We start from the raw sequence: 17,786 nt of genomic DNA, 5'->3' as shown, positions 1-17,786 counted from the left end.
CTCAGACCACAACACAAGAGCGTGGCCAGTCCCCTTGCAGCCAAACATCCCCTCAACCAAGCTGGGTCCATTGCTTGCTGCTCTCCAGCATTATCAGGGAATATTCTCACTTATATCAACCCCCAAATCCTTCAAATTCCACTGCATGATGTGGCAGGCAGTAAGATGGCACCCACCAGAGTAAAATCAACCCTAAATCTCTGCTGCTGGGGGCTGTGACAGGAGTAGGGGTGTGGGACTGCCTTTTTCCCTGGCTGGGAGGGAAGGAGCGATGAGCATAGGGGAGCAGCTGCAGGAATCCCAAGCTGTGCTTCCCATTTCATATTCTGCCTGAGTCTGGGAAGCTGGGAGATGGTCAGGAGTGAGTGTGAGGGGTGGGAGAGCAGGAGGATTAGGGACAGGAGGCCTTTGGTGGAGGTGTGGGAAGCAGCCGTGAATCCAGGGCTGACAGCAGGCATGGCAGGACTGTCACGTTCACACTCTGCCTGGAATTACCTCACCACCAGCATCTCTTCCACAAAAGCTCTTTCACACCTTCTACAAATGTGTAAAAGTAAACAAACTCCCACTACTGGTTAAAAAACTCTGCCAGTGTAAGGAACCTCGAGCAGGTTTTTTTTTTTCTTTAAGCTGAGGAAAAGTGCACAAAGATTGTGCTGGCTTGTTAGGCTGTATGTGCATGAGGACTTTGTGACCTGGTCTCATTTTTCACAGGACTTATCCTGGCTTCCCAAAGGTTTGCAAAATGTAGGTATATTGCAAAATATCCCTTTTACACCCTTCAAAGGGAAACATTTTTTTCTTCACCAGTATTTGCTCTACAGTGGATTGAGCTCATCTTTTATGTCTGTGCAAAACTGAATGGAGAATTACAGAGGATCATATTTGGGCATCTGCTGAGAGTTAGTGGGTACAGAGGCATATCCACAGGGTGAACCAAATTCCCTTGGTCCTTTGATTCATTTCCAACCACCAAGAGTAAGGCAGTTAAACATGCGAACTGGGATTTTAATCCAAGGTTTCACTCAAAATTTCCATGGCTTAAAGTCATGTATTTCTTAAAACAGTAACATGCAATAAAGTACAATACATGCCCCAGCCACTAAGCAAAAACCAAAATATACAGAACCCTGTGTGTTTTCAGCAACTCAAATGCTGAGAGCCCTTGGATCCAATGCAAGCATGATGAACTTTGGTTTGCCTCCTGTTCTTCAGGACATTTCTGTCTAGAGTAAGTGCTCAGTGGGAATAAGAACATGAAATGACCTGAGAGAAAGCTCAATGCATCAAGGTATTACATATATTCCAAAAAGTAGTAGAGAAACTGTTGCCATAACAAAGTTCAGTCTTCTCTGGGAGCAATCCTGATATAAACCCGCTCACCAGTACAAAGAATAAGAGCTGGTTCTTTGGAGGGGGAAAGACACCTTAATTTGTCAGAGAGGAGCAGGCAGGCTAGAAACTGTTTAAGAAAATACCTTTCTTGCATTGCAGGACACTGAGGAACGCTGGAGCTGTGACAGTGTTTTGGGTCTTCAAATGCGGGTGTAAGGAAAACAAGGTTTATTTCATCTAGATGTGGAGTGTAGAATAATTACTTGTCCCCCCTGCCTTCCTGTGTCACACAGATGCAGGCAGTGGGGAGAGTTCTGCTGAGGAGACTCTCAGGTGCCACTGTGTTTGCTTCAGAATAGACGTGTGCAGATGTTTTAAAACTCTCCCTGTCCGAGGGAGACAAACAGCTGAGCTGTTTCAACTGGTTCAAGAGCGGGCAAATGTAATAACTCTCACCTTGCAAACAAAGATATGAGACCAAACTGAAGCTCTAGTTCAGCTAACACATTCATGCTTTACAGCTCCCTCTGTCACTGCTGACTTGGAAAAAACAGTAGCTAGGCAAAGTGTGGCTTCACCTGGAGAAATGTGCCTTCACCTGGCTCCATGGTCCTTTCCATCCTGTGGATTAAATTTCCTTGTGAAGCCATCAGAGGATTGCAGGGGCCTTTGCTAGGAAAACTGCAGCATCAGCATGTGATCTGAGGAAGATATCATCACTAAAACAATTATAATGGTCACTTTTGTAACCTCAGGGAGGGACAAGGCATGTTTAATATGGCACCTGGCAGTGCCCTGGCAGCCAGGAGGGACAGCCCTGTCCTGGGAGCACCACGCCCTTCATGGCCAGCTGTGCTAGAATTTGGCATGGCCAGGGGACAGTCCTGCTCTGTTCTGGGCTGGAGCATCCTCACCTCGAGTGCTGGGGCAGCTTTGGGTGCCACAACATTAGGAAGATCTAAAGCTATTACAGAGCTGGGTCAGGGGAGGGTTTGGCTGGATTTCAGGAAGAGATTCTTCTCCCAGAGGGTGGCTAAACACTGAACAGGCTCCCCTAAGCACAAAACCAGACAGAGCTCAAGAAGTGTTTGGACAATGCTCTCGGGCACATGGGGATTCTTGGGCTGTCCTTTGTGCAAGGCCAGGAGCTGGACTGGATGATCCTTGTGGTTCCTTTCCAGTTCAGGGCATTCTGTGATTCTATGAAACTTCTCCCAGTGAATCTTCAGCAAGTTACAACATAGAATCAGTCCTCCATTTCCATTTATAGCCTAATTCCCTTGATCTTTCTAGCACTAAGTGATTACCACTATGTCATGCAGGCCCAGATTACAGCAGCTCTTCCAGGGAAGAGAAAGGAGATATCAGAACAGGGAGAAGACTTTGGTTTCTCCAAAGGCTACAATGAGTTAAGCAGGTGCAGCATTCCCATTTCTACACACAGATGGGAAGATGGAGCCATTCCATGCAGATGGTGAGCTGTGTAAACAAGAAATTCCTCTTCTGCATCAGCCTGCTGATGTGCCTCCTGCCAGAGGGCATCTGCAGCCTGAGCACTGCCAGTTTCCAGCCTTCCCCCATTCCACCAGCACTACTTGTACAAACAGGGAGAAGGCACCACATCCCACCATCCCTCCTCTGCTCCTTCAGGCCTGGGGAAGCAGAAAATCTACACATTTATCACTCAGAAAGGCACTCTGGTGACAGTGGAAAATATTACACGCAGCCATAAAAATAGTCATGTCTCCTACCCAACAACAGCATTATTTCAATGTGATGGATGGCTAAAACCAAATAAAGTTACTTTCAGAGTCAAACCTCGACCTTCAGGGCTCTTTATTAGATATGTAAAGCTTCATCCACCAGGGCTCTCAAGCAGCTGTTCAAACATGCAGTCTTAATGAAGTCAGCAATGCTCCTGATGTGTTTCAAGCGCTCTTTGCTGGATCCATGCCCCTAAAACAACTCTGCTGTCCTTAACCATGGAGGTGTTTAATGGCCCAGGTGTCACACAGTGATCACCATTCCTGTCACCCAGAGGGAGATGAGGACATGTTTTAGGCCAGGTTCAAATTGTATTGGTTCTTCATCAGTTTCAGCAGGGCTACTTCCACTCCAAATATTAAGACCAGCATTACAGAGTTGTGCCTCTTCCCAAAAGCTTGGTTATTGTTGGTGTATTATTTACCTATTTAGCCAAGAGAAATTCACAGTGCAGAGTCTATTTTAGCCCTAGTTTTGGAAGGGGTCCTCTATAGCTGGCATTATTATATATGTGAAATTCCAGGTGCACATCTGACCAAAGTACCAACAAGAATTTTCAATCTCCATGGAATGCCTGCTATTCATGCTCCAAAACATATTCCTCAGACTGCCTGTGTAGCTCATTCTTATTTCTATTCATCCTTCCCTCTCTGACCAGTGAAAACATGGACACCATTATACTTACCCAACCTCATTTGCCATCTCAGCTGGGGAGAGGCTGAGCTCACGATGCCAGCCAGGCCTGTGACAGTGCTGATATTGCAGGCTGGTTGTTAGGGGCTGCAGATGCAGGAAATCCAGGCAGTGCTGGCTCCTGCAGCCCAGTGACACAGCTGATCAGCAGCCAGCACTGCTTCAGACAAGCAGGAGAACACTCTTGGCTCCGTTGGCCATCATTGGGATTTCCATGGCTCGGAGCAGTTGCTTAATCATGGACATCTGATGCCATCTGAGGTTGACGAGGATGTCCCTGCTCTGATTTTGAGCTCCTGCTGCAGGAGGATGCCACACTCCATGCTGTAATTCCCCAAGGACCTCTGGGATACCCTAGGAAGCTCACTGCTTATTTAATTCAGATCTTGTTAGTCTATAAGACTTGGCTGTGTCGAGGACCAGAGGTTTTTGCTCTGTCCTCTCCAAAGAGAGGGACCTAGTGGGACACATTTACCACTGACATTGACACAAGAGTAGTGTTTGCTTTGAAACCAAACCTCCTCTACCAAGAGCCCCATTGCTTATGAGAGTTATTAGTCAAGCGACAGTTTCAAACTTAGTGAATTAAATACTCTATTGTAAAAAGTAAAGCCTAGTGGTCAGGCAGTTGAAAGAAGCAGAATATTCAAAGTCAGTTATTCAAAGCAACCAAAGGAAGTCCATTTTAAAGGTATTGACGAGACTATTTCTCCCAGACCACTAAGCATCTGAGACATTCAGATATCCAGAAATAGAGTAGACTGCAATTTATTTACCTGATCTATTCAGGCTAATGTAACTGGGGGTTTAAATAATAATTTATTGATAGACACCTATTTGTGAGCACTATATAATCCCCTGAGATTGTGGCATATTTCTTCAGACACAAGAGGTCAGACACTTAAGACAACCTGAGAGCAGAGAGGATGCAAACACAAGGAATTTTCACATTATTTTTGCAAAGCAGTATAGAAAACACCAAAACAACAAGATCATCAGTTTTGTACAACAGTGCAGTCACTGTTCCTGGGTGTAGGCCTACCCTCTGCAAAGAATTTTTGATTTGCTGTAGCTCAGTTTCTCCAGTGGAAAATGGCCACTCTGCTGCCCAAAACAAGAAGTGCTGTGTGAATTCAGCTGCTGTTGTGCTGTCTCTGATTCTGTCCACAGCTGCTGGGCTGTTGGCACAGCAGACCTGTGTGGGTCAGGCAGGAATTCTGTTTTCCACACAGTGCTGGAATGCTGGTGTGCAGATGTGGCTGCGTGGGTTGGCCCTTGTGCTGCTGTTGGCTCTGATCTGTCCATGATGGCATTGTTTGTACACAGCTCTGAAGAGTGCCCTTGTCAGGCTCATTTTACCATCTGGGCAGAGTCATCTGTGCAGGGCCAGGAGCTGGGCTGGATGATCCTTATGGGTCCCTTCCAGCTCAGGATGTTCTGTGATTTCATATCTATGTCAACTGCAGGGAACACTAACCAGGAATAAGCTGACTTTATGGCAATGAAGCACAAATGGGTGGGTCACAACTTGCAGGACAAGGAGGCTGATTGTATATTCCAAAAAGCTAATGATGATAAGCAAGGAGAGAGCCAGCCATCCCTCAGCCTGGTCAAGGTGAAGACAGGTAGGAAGATGGGTACCTTCTTATTTGAAACTAAAACCCAGGCAAAACTGATCTCTGCTCAGGTTTGATTACAAGCACAAATCTCAGGTTGGGTTCATCAAAGATGGGATGGGATCTGAGTATTGAGTGAAATGAGTGCTCAGATTTCCATCAGGTCCAATTCATGTTTAGACTTAAGCTCAGCTCTCAGGCTGGGGATCTACAGTTGCAGAAAGGAAGGTGATGAACCTAAGTGGTTTTAACTGGAAACCACTCCAAACTAAGATCTGGGAAAGTGTTGCTTTCTATTATCTGGTTATATGAATAATAAAATTATGTCAAAACAAAAAAAAAATGCCTTGTGCCTCCCCATTTGCACATAATTTTTTGTATTTTCTAATTAATCTCCCTGCAATGCTGAGATGCTAATAAAATCAGAAGGAGAAAGGATTTTTATGGGACCTGGAGCTTGCTTGAAAACTAATAACCTTGCTAAATCAGATTTGAGAGATGCTAGGTGCAGCCTTGCTCTGTGTGCAAACCTTGACTCAGCACATATGCAAACAGGCTCCAAAAATAGCTTGCACTTTCCCAATTCACATGTGATGCATGTGCCACAATTCTGCACTGTGCTTCCCAAAAATAGCACTCACATACCATTGGCTGGTCTAAATCCGTGGACATTTAGCTTTTTTCAACCCAGGCACCAAAGCACGCGGCTGCACAGCTTTTTCATAGGGGTTTTTTTCTCCTGTGTGCCTCCCCCTCTATTCACAAAAATAAAGAGATTTATCCCCTCCTCTGTGCAATTGCTTAAGATCCCCGTGGCAACTGCAGAAACCCCTCGTGAGGAGAAGTGACATTAGGTGTTGGCTCAGAGGTATTTTTAGCTTCTTGCTGTGCTCTCTAGCAGCTGGGAGCAAAGAGGCAACCTGTCACCTTGAAGCCAGCCAATTCCCCTGGAACAGCAGCCAGGGCTCTCTCTGCAGAGCAGCAACCCAGAAACCACAGCCTGACAAGCAGGGCTTGTCTGCATGCAGATCTGAGCAAGGAGCTTGGTTAGGGACTGAATGAAAGCCTGCTCTCCTGTATTTCAGGGATAGAGACTGAATGAAGGGCTTCTGTCCTGTATTTCAGGGATAGAGACTGAATGAAAGCCTGCTCTCCTTGTATTTCAGGGATGGAGACTGAATGAAGGGCTTCTCTCCTATATTTCAGGGATGGAGACTGAATGAAGGGCTTCTCTCCTATATTTCAGGGATGGAGACTGAATGAAGGGCTTCTCTCCTGTATTTCAGGAATGGAGACTGAATGAAGGGCTTCTCTCCTGTATTTCAAGGATAGAGACTGAATGAAGGGCTTCTCTCCCATATTTCAGGAATGGAGACTGAATGAAGGGCTTCTGTATTTCAGGGGAGCAGGTGAGTTTCTGGGACAGGGCTGAAAAAGCAAAGCACTGACCTGATCACTGGGATCAAGGCCAGGGTGGATGGAGCTCTGAGCAACCTGGGCTAGTGGGAGGTGTGCCTGTCCATGGAGGGGGGTGGAACGAGATGAACTTCAAAGCCTTTCCAGCCCAGACCATTCTATGATTCTGTGGTGACCATTCCTTTGGAATAAAGCAGCTAGGGAGCTGGGGAGCCATGTTTGCATGGTCCAGCAGAACTCCAGGGCACTGTGGGTCCAGGGATGCCTCACAGGTTTCCACCCACAATTCAGATCATGGTTACATACCCATTGTGTTAAAGACACAGGAATAGAACACCCCATGAAGGGACACTGCAAAATCCTTTGAGGACTTCTGTTGCTAAAGCAAATATGGCACAGACACAGAGCAAAAGCACATAAAGTGTCCATCCAAATGCAGCCCAAAATGTTCCAGAATAACTCTGTCCCACCAGGCCTTATGTCAGAGCAGATGCTGCTCTTCCTGCAGCTGTAGTGAGCAGCTCCCCTGTCTGTTATCAGACAGAAATGCAGAAATGCAACAGAAATGTGAGGAACATCCATACCTTCTTTCCAGTGGTCCTGCTGGATGATCAAACACTGCTTCAATCCCGTATCAGTGATCATTAGTTGTGCAACAGCCTGAAGGGAGAAGACAAGTGTGATACATGAGTCTTATCATTAGCAGATAATGTCTTCAAGTGCCTGTACTGATAAGAACAGATCTGAAGCAAAGGGCAGTGTACCTTCTTGGGGCTGTGCTGTGCAGGGCTAAGGGCTGGCCTCGGTGAGCCTTGTGGATCTCTTCCAGCTCAGGAGGTTCTACAATTCTATATTCTGTCATCTATCTGATAACACTGATATGTCCTCCAAGCCTGAGGAAAGGAATTTAGCCTGCAGAAAATCCAGGGACTGAGAGACAGCCTGGCCAAACTCATTTGGGATCGATACTGCAAGGTCCCAAGTACTCACTGACAGCACACCCCACCTCCTTTTCCTTATCTAAATAGCCTGCTACTACCTCGCTTATCAAGTCCTGCTTCACCCTTATTGAACTCCAGCAGCTTTGCTCTTAAAACATACAGGCACACAAATATGCTGGCATGACTCAGAAGTGGCAACATCAGTGGGGATTTTTTTGCATAGCAGGAATGTTTAAAGATAAAAATTAAGGCAGCTACTACAGGGGCAGAGGGACAAGTCAAGGAACTGGCAGCTCAAATCCCATTACCTGTGGGTATCTTTGCAAGCACTCACAGCCTCTGATCAAGGGCCTCTCACATCTGCTTCAGCTCATGGTGGAGATGCTCAAACCTTAAAAACAGACACTGAAGGGGAAACCTCTTGAGGGTTTGCAGCTTTCCTTCTGTTCAGCCATCTTCACTGCAACACCGGCATCTAACACTTCATTATTCCCAAGGAAAATAGAGGGAATTTTTGTCAGAAAGCACTTGGGGGTGCTGGTGGGTGAGAGCTGGCCCTGTCCCAGCTGTGTATGCTGACCCAGAACACTCCTGTGCTGGGCTGAGCCCCCAGTGTGGGCAGCAGGGGAGGGCAGGGGGGATTCTGCCCCTCTGCCCCGCTCTGCTGAGACCCCCCTGCAGGGCTGCATCCAGCCCTGGGATCCCAGCACAGCAAGGACAGGGACCTGATGGAGCCAGGCCAGAGCAGGGACACCAAGGGGAGCAGAGGGATGGAGCAGCTCTGCTGGGAGGAAAGGCTGAGAGAACTGGGATTGTTCAGCCTGGAGAGGAGAAGGCTTTGGGGTGACCTCACTGTGACCTTGCTGTGGAAGGGAACCCACAGGAAAAGAAGGAGAGAGACTCTGGACATGGGCCTGGGGTGACAGGACAAGGGGAATGGCTTCAAAATGAGAGAGACTAAGTTTAGATTAGACAGTAAGAAGAAATTCTTCCCTGTGTGGGTGCTGAGGCCCTGGCACAGGTTTCCCAGAGCAGCTGTGGCTGCCCCATCCCTGGCAGTGTCCAAGGCCAGGCTGGATGGGGCTCTGGCCTACTGGAAGGTGTTCCTGCCCAAGACAGGGGATTTGGAAATAGATGATCTTTTAGGTCCCTTCCCACCCAGCCACTTTGTGCTTTTATGGTTCCTATCCCTCCTTTCCCAGCCCTTCAACTCCATCTGATTTTCAGATTCCTACAAGCCACTCCTTGGGGACAGCAGTGCTCCAAACTGCTGGTACCCAGTTTGCAGTGGAAGTGCAGCAGCGACCTGGAGCTGCTGACTGGGCAGGGGTCACAACGGGTGGCTGAAAGAATGTCCCCAAGACAGAGGCTCTGCTCCATTCCCCCATGAGCAGACTGGGCTCAGCTCTTGCTGGAACACCTCCTCTGCTCAGCGGCGCAGACGGAGCCCACAGCCCCGCTGAGCTGGCACAGACTGTGGGCTAGAGCAGCGCCCAGGAGCTGGTGTGTGACAGACAGGCTGGCTGTGGCTCACCACGGAGCTCCTGGATGCCACTGTGCAGCTGTGGGATGTGGGGATGTGCACATGATGAAAGGCAGCCTCATTTATGCGGAATTCTGAATAAATTCCCCGCTAACCTCCCAGCCATCTGCCGTGGTGCCTTCAGAGGAGCCAACCAGCTCAGCTGCCAGCAGCACGAAGCAGAAATGCTGCCTCCTCAGAGCATGGGGGCTACTGCCAACAGAACTTGAAGCCAGGCAGTTCTCCTGGGGGCTTCCAAATGGTTGCTCTTTGTGGCACGAAATGTAAGAAGAGCTTGAGGCACCTGCGATGAAATGCAAACCTAGGCAAAACCCCCCTGGTTTGGTTACGAATGTGAGTCTCAAGTTAGGTTCACAAAAGTTCAAAGGTCTCCTGGTGAACTTGAGATGGGCCTTTTGAGAGCCAAAACTGGATGCTTGGAAATTTAGAGTCCTGAGCAACCCTTTGAGATCAAGGTATGAGTGAGGAGGCACCAAACAAAGAGGCAGGTTCGTGCAAGAGGTGCTGACTCTGTTTGGGAGGGCAGAGTGCAGCAGCTCCAGGTCGCTGCTGTATTTCCACTACAAACTGGGTTTGGAGCACTGCTGTCCCCAAGGAGTGGCTTGTAGAAATCTGAAAATCTGATTTTCAGATTGGGGCAGGAGGGATAGGAATCATAAAATCATAAAATGGCTGGGTGGGAAGGGACCTAAAAGATCATCCATTTCCAAGTCCCCTGTCTTGGGCAGAAACACCTTCCACCGTCCTAGGTTGCTCAGAGCCCCATCCAACCTGGCCTTGGACTCCTTGCTGCAGGATGCTGTGGATGGTAGCTGTTTACAAGTGTTCAGCTGGTCAAACTCATGGAAGAGAAATCCCTTGGAGGTTTATATTTGAAATAAATTCCACCAAGTTGTGAAGCTTCTGGAGTTCAGGGAATGGACTCGGAGCAAGCACAGCACTAAGAGTCATTCCTGTGGACTGCATTATTTCCTTGACCAGCACTCAGGGTTCAAAGACGCAAAAGTATTTATAATCTCAAGTTTTACTGAAACAAGGGAGTTTAAGTGCCTTTGTGATTCTGCAGAAGGGTGGCTCACCACCTCCCACAGAGACTTTTGCTCAGTCTTCCCATGACATTCACACAAGTGATTGATGAAGGAGGTGCTCCACATGGGTCCACGGTCTGTAAAATCAATATTCAAAGGCTCAGCCAAGCTAGTACAGCCTAAGGAGCAAATCTATTTAGTTGAAGGGCAGGAATCATCCTGTTGGGCAGTGTCGCCTAGAGCAGGAAGTAGAGAAGAGACATTGGCTTAAGCATGCATGAAAAGATTAAATTCAGACATCATTGTGAGGGGATCAGAGCATAACATGGGCAAATACTACATTCATCACAGATGATGTGTGATCATCTTCTGTGAGGGTGGGGAGGCCCTGGCACAGCTGCCCAGAGCCCTGGAAGTGTTCCAGGCCAGGCTGGATGGGGCTCTGAGCAACCTGAGACAGTGGATGGCTCATGGCAGGGGCGTTGAGCCACGTGGTCCTGGATGTCCCTTCCAAGCCAGGCTATCCTGTGATTTCCATGGAGCCACCAGAGCTCAGTGATGAATCTTGCTTCCCTTGCAGACAAATGTTCCCCCACATCAACTACTTTGACTGACATGAGTGGAGAAGTGCCAGCTTACACCAGCAGTACATCTGCTCCCACATCTTTACATAACTGTTCCTGAATTTCCCCCCCCCCCCCTTTTTTTTTTTCCCTCCCCACAGGTAAAAAGAAGCTGTGATTATGCTGGATTCATTTGAGAAATTCCACCAAAACTGATGACACCATGATGATTATTACCAATATTTGCTGCTGTTCATATTTTAAACCCTTTAAACTTCTCTCCATGTTTCTTTCCGAGCTGGGCTGTAAAATTAATTCCCAATATAAAAAGCAAGTGGGGAAAAAAAGCTTTGTAAAAACATTAGACATGCTGTAAGACTTGGGCCAAACCTGATTTACAGTCACTCTAGATGATCTAATAATGTACAGATCAGGTTCATGCAGCAGTGAGCAATTTGAAGGTCAGACCAAGAGTGTTTCAGAAAAGGGGAAAGCCACGAGGCAAGCAAAAGGATGCTCTGTGCTAATGAAACACTTCATAGTGGGGTTCTGCTTGCAAAAGCATTTTTCATCCTCAACATTAATGTTTATCTGTTCTAAAGCATCATCTATGGTAAATGCCAGGCGTGTTTACTATAGGCACTGTTGACATCACCCTAGAGAAAATAACAATGGTTTGGCAGCCTGCAAAGTCTTTTTAAAAATAGACTGTGAAGCCCCTGAGAAAACGACAGGCTCTAAAAATAGGATTAGAGCTGAGGAAGGCCAGAAAAAAAAAAAAAAAAAAAAAAAGCAGAAATAAAAGCTTTCCTGATGCTAAAGCTCAGGGTCAGCTGCAAATTGTGGAGTTCCTTCAAGGACACATAATGAATGCATTGCAGTGCTCTGCAATGAATGAAAACTCCCTCTCTGAGGTTTTCCTGTGCTGCACTGGCCTCTCAGGGAAGGGGGGAAGGGGGAAAAGGCACAATTTTAGCAAATCCAAGTAGAAACAATCTAGGATTTCCCCTCCTTCCTACCCCAACCAGCCCTTGATAAAAACATCTCCCAGAAGTGGTGTGGATCTCCCTTTGCTTTTCCCTCCACACACCCCCCTACTTCTGTTCTCCAGTGCCAGTGTTCCTTCTCATAAAAACAGATTTTATGAGCACATCTTTGCTGCACTGGCACAAAGAGAGACCTCAGGAGGCTGAGAAAATCATTGTAATAACCCAAATAATTGCAAGCAAACGTCCCAGATTCTTGGTTATCCATGATGCAGCAAGCTGGACATCCCATTTTCAACTTTCATGCCCCAGTATCAGGATAAGGCATGAGGCTTCCGCAGGAGTTTAGACCCTCCTTTTGGCCCACAACACTGGTGATTTTTTAGTATTATTCTCTCACAGAATGAAAAAAACATGAAATGTTTTATGAAATAAAACCAGAGCCCTCCAGTGGCCAAAAGGAGGGTCTAAACTCCTGCAGAAGCCTGAAGGTGTGGCAGCACTTTCTTTTTGGGATTATCCTATTCCTGTGACCCTCCATGCCAGGTGCTCTCTGTTGCAAAAGAAAGCAGATTTTCTTACCTAGGATTTCCTTCCTTTAACTTTCATCACCCCAGTTTTGATTTTTTTTTTTTTTCCTCAAAACCACAAGGAAATGGAGTTACCTCTAGAGTCATGGAAATGCCATGCAGTCAGTGCCCTCCTCACAGGGTGGGTACACTCAGCAGCAGATCCAGGCTGCTCTGGGCTTCTCCAGCTGAGGAATCCCATGGCAGAGACTTCCCTCAACCCTGCCCCAGCTCTCTTTGCTCCTCCAGAGGAACAGGAAACTTTATCAAGGGTGGAGCAGATTTTCCCCACAAGGTTCCTGTCCCATTTCCCTGCCCACTCCTAGATGCTGACAGTGGAGGAGTGCTCCATTCCACAGAGCTTCCAGACTCCAGCATGATATTCCCAGGCTGCCACTTTTTGATGCCAGGGAGAAGATTAACCTTTCAGCCCATGTTAAATATTCCCTAATGGATCTTCAAAATCAAGCTGGATACAGAGATGCCACTAAAAATAACAACCCTGGACATAAGAAGTATGAGCTGAATTAATCTCCAGAAACCTCAATATACTTAAAATGGGGGAAACAATGGAAAATAATGGGAAAACCTCTAGAAATGCAGTTTTGCAGAATCATGAGCCTGGTATGGTTTTCTATAGATGAAAACCCAAGAGCCAGAAGAAGAATAGTAAGAAAATTCATAACTGGGCAGCAACTAAAGTTGTTTTGCATACGATTTTTTAGAAGTTTCTTGCTTTAGAGTGTTCCTGTTATGTCAGAGGGAATGCACCCAAACTCAGGTGCATCCATATTCCAGCCTGAATTACTGGGCACTCAATGAACACTATAGAAGAATGAAATCACCAGAGCAGATCTTTTCTGCTCCTTTTTTCCCCATGTGATTTTTGTCTCCTTTCATCAAATTCCTTATTCTTTTATTAGATTAAGAAATCTAAATTATATGCAACACTATTTCTCCACTTTACAATGATGCAGTGAGCTGGAAACTGCTATGTATGGCTTAGATTAGAAAAGAATAATATGTGGGAGAAGTTAGTAAAAATCTTAAAGCTTTTTTAGATTTGACTTTGTGAAAGGTTGTCCAGAAAGAGTGAAGTGACTAGAAATATAGTCCAGTTGTTGTTGGGTCTAGTCTACCAGAGGCCATTCTTGAACCAAAAGCCCTATCATGAAGTTGAATTATTACAGTGCTTATTGGAATAAATACTATCAGCTGTCCTGCACCTTTATCAGTTCTGAAAGTAGATGGACATAGCCTCCCTTATTCCTTAACTGTGCTTTTACGTGGGAAAGTCAGAGGGTGAACATCAAAAGCTGCAGGATGATATGAAATAACTCACTTAGCAGCAAAGATGCATTGCATACATTTTAAAGTAAATTAATTCAAATCTACCATAGCTCTTTGGGCAGCCATGTCGTGGTATCATTTCTCAGTCTTCTACAGAGAATCCAAGAATTCTAAGTTTTAGCCATGCAGGCTTCCCACTTCACAGGGCTTTTAAAGGTTTTGGATTTTTTTTGTTTGACTTAATGAAGAAAAGTAGAAAAGGCCAGGTCAGGTGGATGACCCAGGAAGCAGCATTGCATTGAAAGTCCTTAACAGCTGCCTCTGGAAATGCTCTAGGGAAGAAGCAGTTCCTCTGTATTTCTTTAAAAAGTGAAATATTTCCTTGCTAAGGGAAAAAGCACTCAGGGGAGAAGGCAAGAGATCTGCAGCAAAGGAGATAAAGAGCAGCACAAGCATTGTGGAAAGACAGTGATGACAACAAGTAATGAATATTCCAGAAAACAAAGACGAAATGTATTTATCTTTTGGTGGTCAGGAAAATATTTTCCCTTAAAGAACTTCTCAAGACACCCTCTCAAAAAACAACTTCCTGACCAATACCTTTTTGCTGTTGTTTTGTTGACACACCAGAACATCTTCAATTAAAAATTATCTTTTATTTATATGCTATCTGAAACACGCATTCATCTCTAATAATTTTTCTGCTCTAAGTGCTGATTTATCTATTACTTTTTCTACTCTTTACACTTTTTGGCCCTTTTTGGGGCTAGTGTCAGTAACAGTAAAATAATATTATGTAGTCACTCTGCTCTTGCATCTGAGTTAAGTTAAGGGCCAAATACTTCTTGCTCCTCATATTTTCAGTGGGCAGAAAGAGGGGTGTCCAGCAAGGAGAGTCAGAGTCTCTTTCCATTGTTTTTTTGCTGTTTTTAGGCTGCCCACATTGCTGACCTTGAGTGACAGCAGCAGCCAGCAGGAAGAACATTTGGCTGTGTTGGCCCCTGCTCATCTTCCCACAGAAACCTTCATGGAAATATCACTGCAGCAGTAGGATTACGTGTGGGGTTTTCATTCTGGTAAAAGAACACTTCAGAAAGGTGTAAAAATCTGGAGTAGAATGATCCAGCTCACAGGCTGTGGCTTCCAGCCTTCTTTTCTGAATCAGTCTCCCTGCTTGGACACTCCCTGGTTTTAGTCATTCAGGAGCTATTTGGAGGCTTTCCCAGTGTGGGGAAGATAAAAACATTTGGTTTTGGTTGTCATTAAGCAGACAGTGTTCCCTTGATAAAAAGGAATTGTTTCCTGGGGAGCAGGTTGAGGCAGGAGACTTGAGACATCTCAGGAAAGCCTTTCTGGCCAAAATAATTGTTTGGCTTCATGGTCATCTACTGTTCAAAACCAGCAATTGTCATACTTGGAATCCAGGTGTTTGATTAGAACACACACACAAAACAAAGTATAGAGGAGTTGCCTAACTCTGTGAAACTCAGTGGTTTTGTAAGAATTTTTATTTCTTTCTGAATAGAGTTCTCTATGTAGCTTGGAAAAATTACCTGTGTGTATGTCTGTCTATAATGTTTGAGTTGTTTTTGCCTAAGATACAGGATTATTTATATTGAGTTTTATTTTTATCATCTTCATTAGGGCTAATGAAGGCTGTTTTCAAGGCCTGTATTTGGAGATATATCAGAGGCCAGCATACCATTTACAGCAAGAAAAACTGAATGCCAGCTCAGAAAAGAAACTAAACTTCAGCTCCCCTCTCCCCTTTTATCTGTTTGTTTTCTTCTTCTTGTCTTTTTCAAAGAAAAAATGCTATGAAATGTGGTTACAATCAGATAATATGCAACACAGAAATATAGAATGGTTCATCTTCTACCTCTGGAAGTTTCTTTCTCCTTGTCCATCTTAAAGATGGTCTTGATATATGCATTTTATTTTCCATGGGTCTGCTGTTGTCTCCATGGCATTCCCAAAATTCCAGATTGTTTACTTTCAGTGTCATCAGCAAATTCATTCAGGCCCCTTGGATGCTTCCCAGGCAGTGCCACGCTCCATCTTCCCGTGCCAGGGTAACATTTTTCTCCAGCAGATTCCTCTAAGAGACACAGAGCCCTGAAAAGTCTGGAGTGCAGACTGAGAAATTTCTATTTTCTACACAGATGTGGGTTTCTATTGGTCTTTTTTAAAATGTTTGTTTCGTTTTTGTGATGTGATAAGAGCTGCTAGTGAAAGGAGTGTAGTGCGGGTTTTTTTGCTGGTAGTTGGTTGGCTGCTGGAGCCTCTGAATTTTTTGGACAGTATTGGTGGCAATTTGAATGCTGTTTGTTTTGGCATTTTATTTTTAGGAATTGGATTATAACTCTAATGAAACAAAACAAATGCATAAACATGAAAATGGGAATATAAAACTTCCATTTTAAATATAAACAGAAAACATATAAATAAAATGTGACATAAATAATGCTATCCAGTACTATTAGGTATGATATTGTTTGTTATAGAGTATTTTATATGTTTATATACATGTAAATATAGATTACAAATATAACCAAAATATCCATATAGAGAAATATCATTAATACATGTGGATATATAAATATAAAAATTATGAAATAATAGGAATCAATACAGTACATAATGCGTATTCTACTGTATATGTCTTATTATAACACGTTACATGTCTTAAATATTATATATTGAAATATAGTACCTCAATATATTGTGATAGAATAGACAAGTACTTGTAAAAATCAAAAATATAAATATAAAAATATTTAAATATAGTTTAAAATAAAGGGGATTTTTCTTTTCAATTTGGTAGTAGGTAGGGGTTTTATTATAAAAATTTTAAATATAAATAAAATAAAATTAGAAATCTTTGTATAGAAACATATCCTAAATACGTTAAGATCTATATAAAAATTCAAAGGTAAGTAAATATAAGTATTAGCAGTATGTACGAAATAGAATTTAAATAATAATTTAACTATCTTGCTACCTTATTATATATAATATATATTTATAAATACATAAATATAAAGTAGAAATTCAAATGTGACTATAATGATGAAAAAAATATAGAAATATTCAAGTATCGTTTAAAGAAAGGGCTTTTTGTGTTTTTATTTGGTTAGAGGCAGGGTTTTAGTGGAAAAAATATGAATATACATTTTATTTTGATATCATTCTAAATATGGAAATATATATTCAATGTATACAGGTGTATATATAAAAATATAAAATAGAAATAAAAATAAGTATTAGGAAGAGATAGACTATAAATAGCACCATACATCAATCTACATTTTAAATATAAATTTGAATATAAATGCAAAAAATAGAAATAAATTTAAACGGAGTTTAAATAAAGGGTCTTTTAAAAAGATTTTTACTTGGATAGAGGCAGGGGTTTATTTTAAGCAATATAAAACTTTTAGAAATAGAAATCTAAATATAGAAATATGTAAGCAATGTATTAAGGCATGTATAAAAATATAAAATATAAAAAAATAGAACAGGAATAAATGTAAGAAATTATAAAAATACAATTTTCCATCAATATCCATTACAAATCCGAATGTGAATATAAGTATGAAAAATACAAAAATAAAGCCTATTGAAATGCAGTTGAAGAGGAAAGGTTTGTTCTTTCGGTTCCTGTGGGGTCAGAGGCAGGTTTTTGTTCCGTTCTTTCCCGCGCGGATGCTTTGGGGCATTCGCTGCTGACGGCGCAGTGCTGCCGCCTTGTGGACACAGGGCGGTACTGCAGCCCCGCCGCCCGCGGCCGCCCTTTTGGGAATAGCGAGGCGCGGACTCGCTTGAAAAGTGCTGCCGCCTTGTGGACACAGAGCGGTACTGCAGCTCCGCCGCCGCCCTCTTGGGAGCGGCTTGGCGCGGACTCGTTTGAAAAGTGCTGCCGCCTTGTGGACACAGAGCGGTACTGCAGCTCCGCCGCCGCCCTCTTGGGAGCGGCTTGGCGCGGACTCGTTTGAAAAGTGCTGCCGCCTTGTGGACACAGAGAGGTACTGCAGCCCCGCCG

Source organism: Lonchura striata, chromosome 1A (assembly GCF_050655825.1).
Source record: "Lonchura striata isolate lonStrDom1 chromosome 1A, ASM5065582v1, whole genome shotgun sequence".
Taxonomy (NCBI): Eukaryota; Metazoa; Chordata; class Aves; order Passeriformes; family Estrildidae; genus Lonchura; species Lonchura striata.
Note: the sequence above shows the minus strand (reverse complement) of the source record.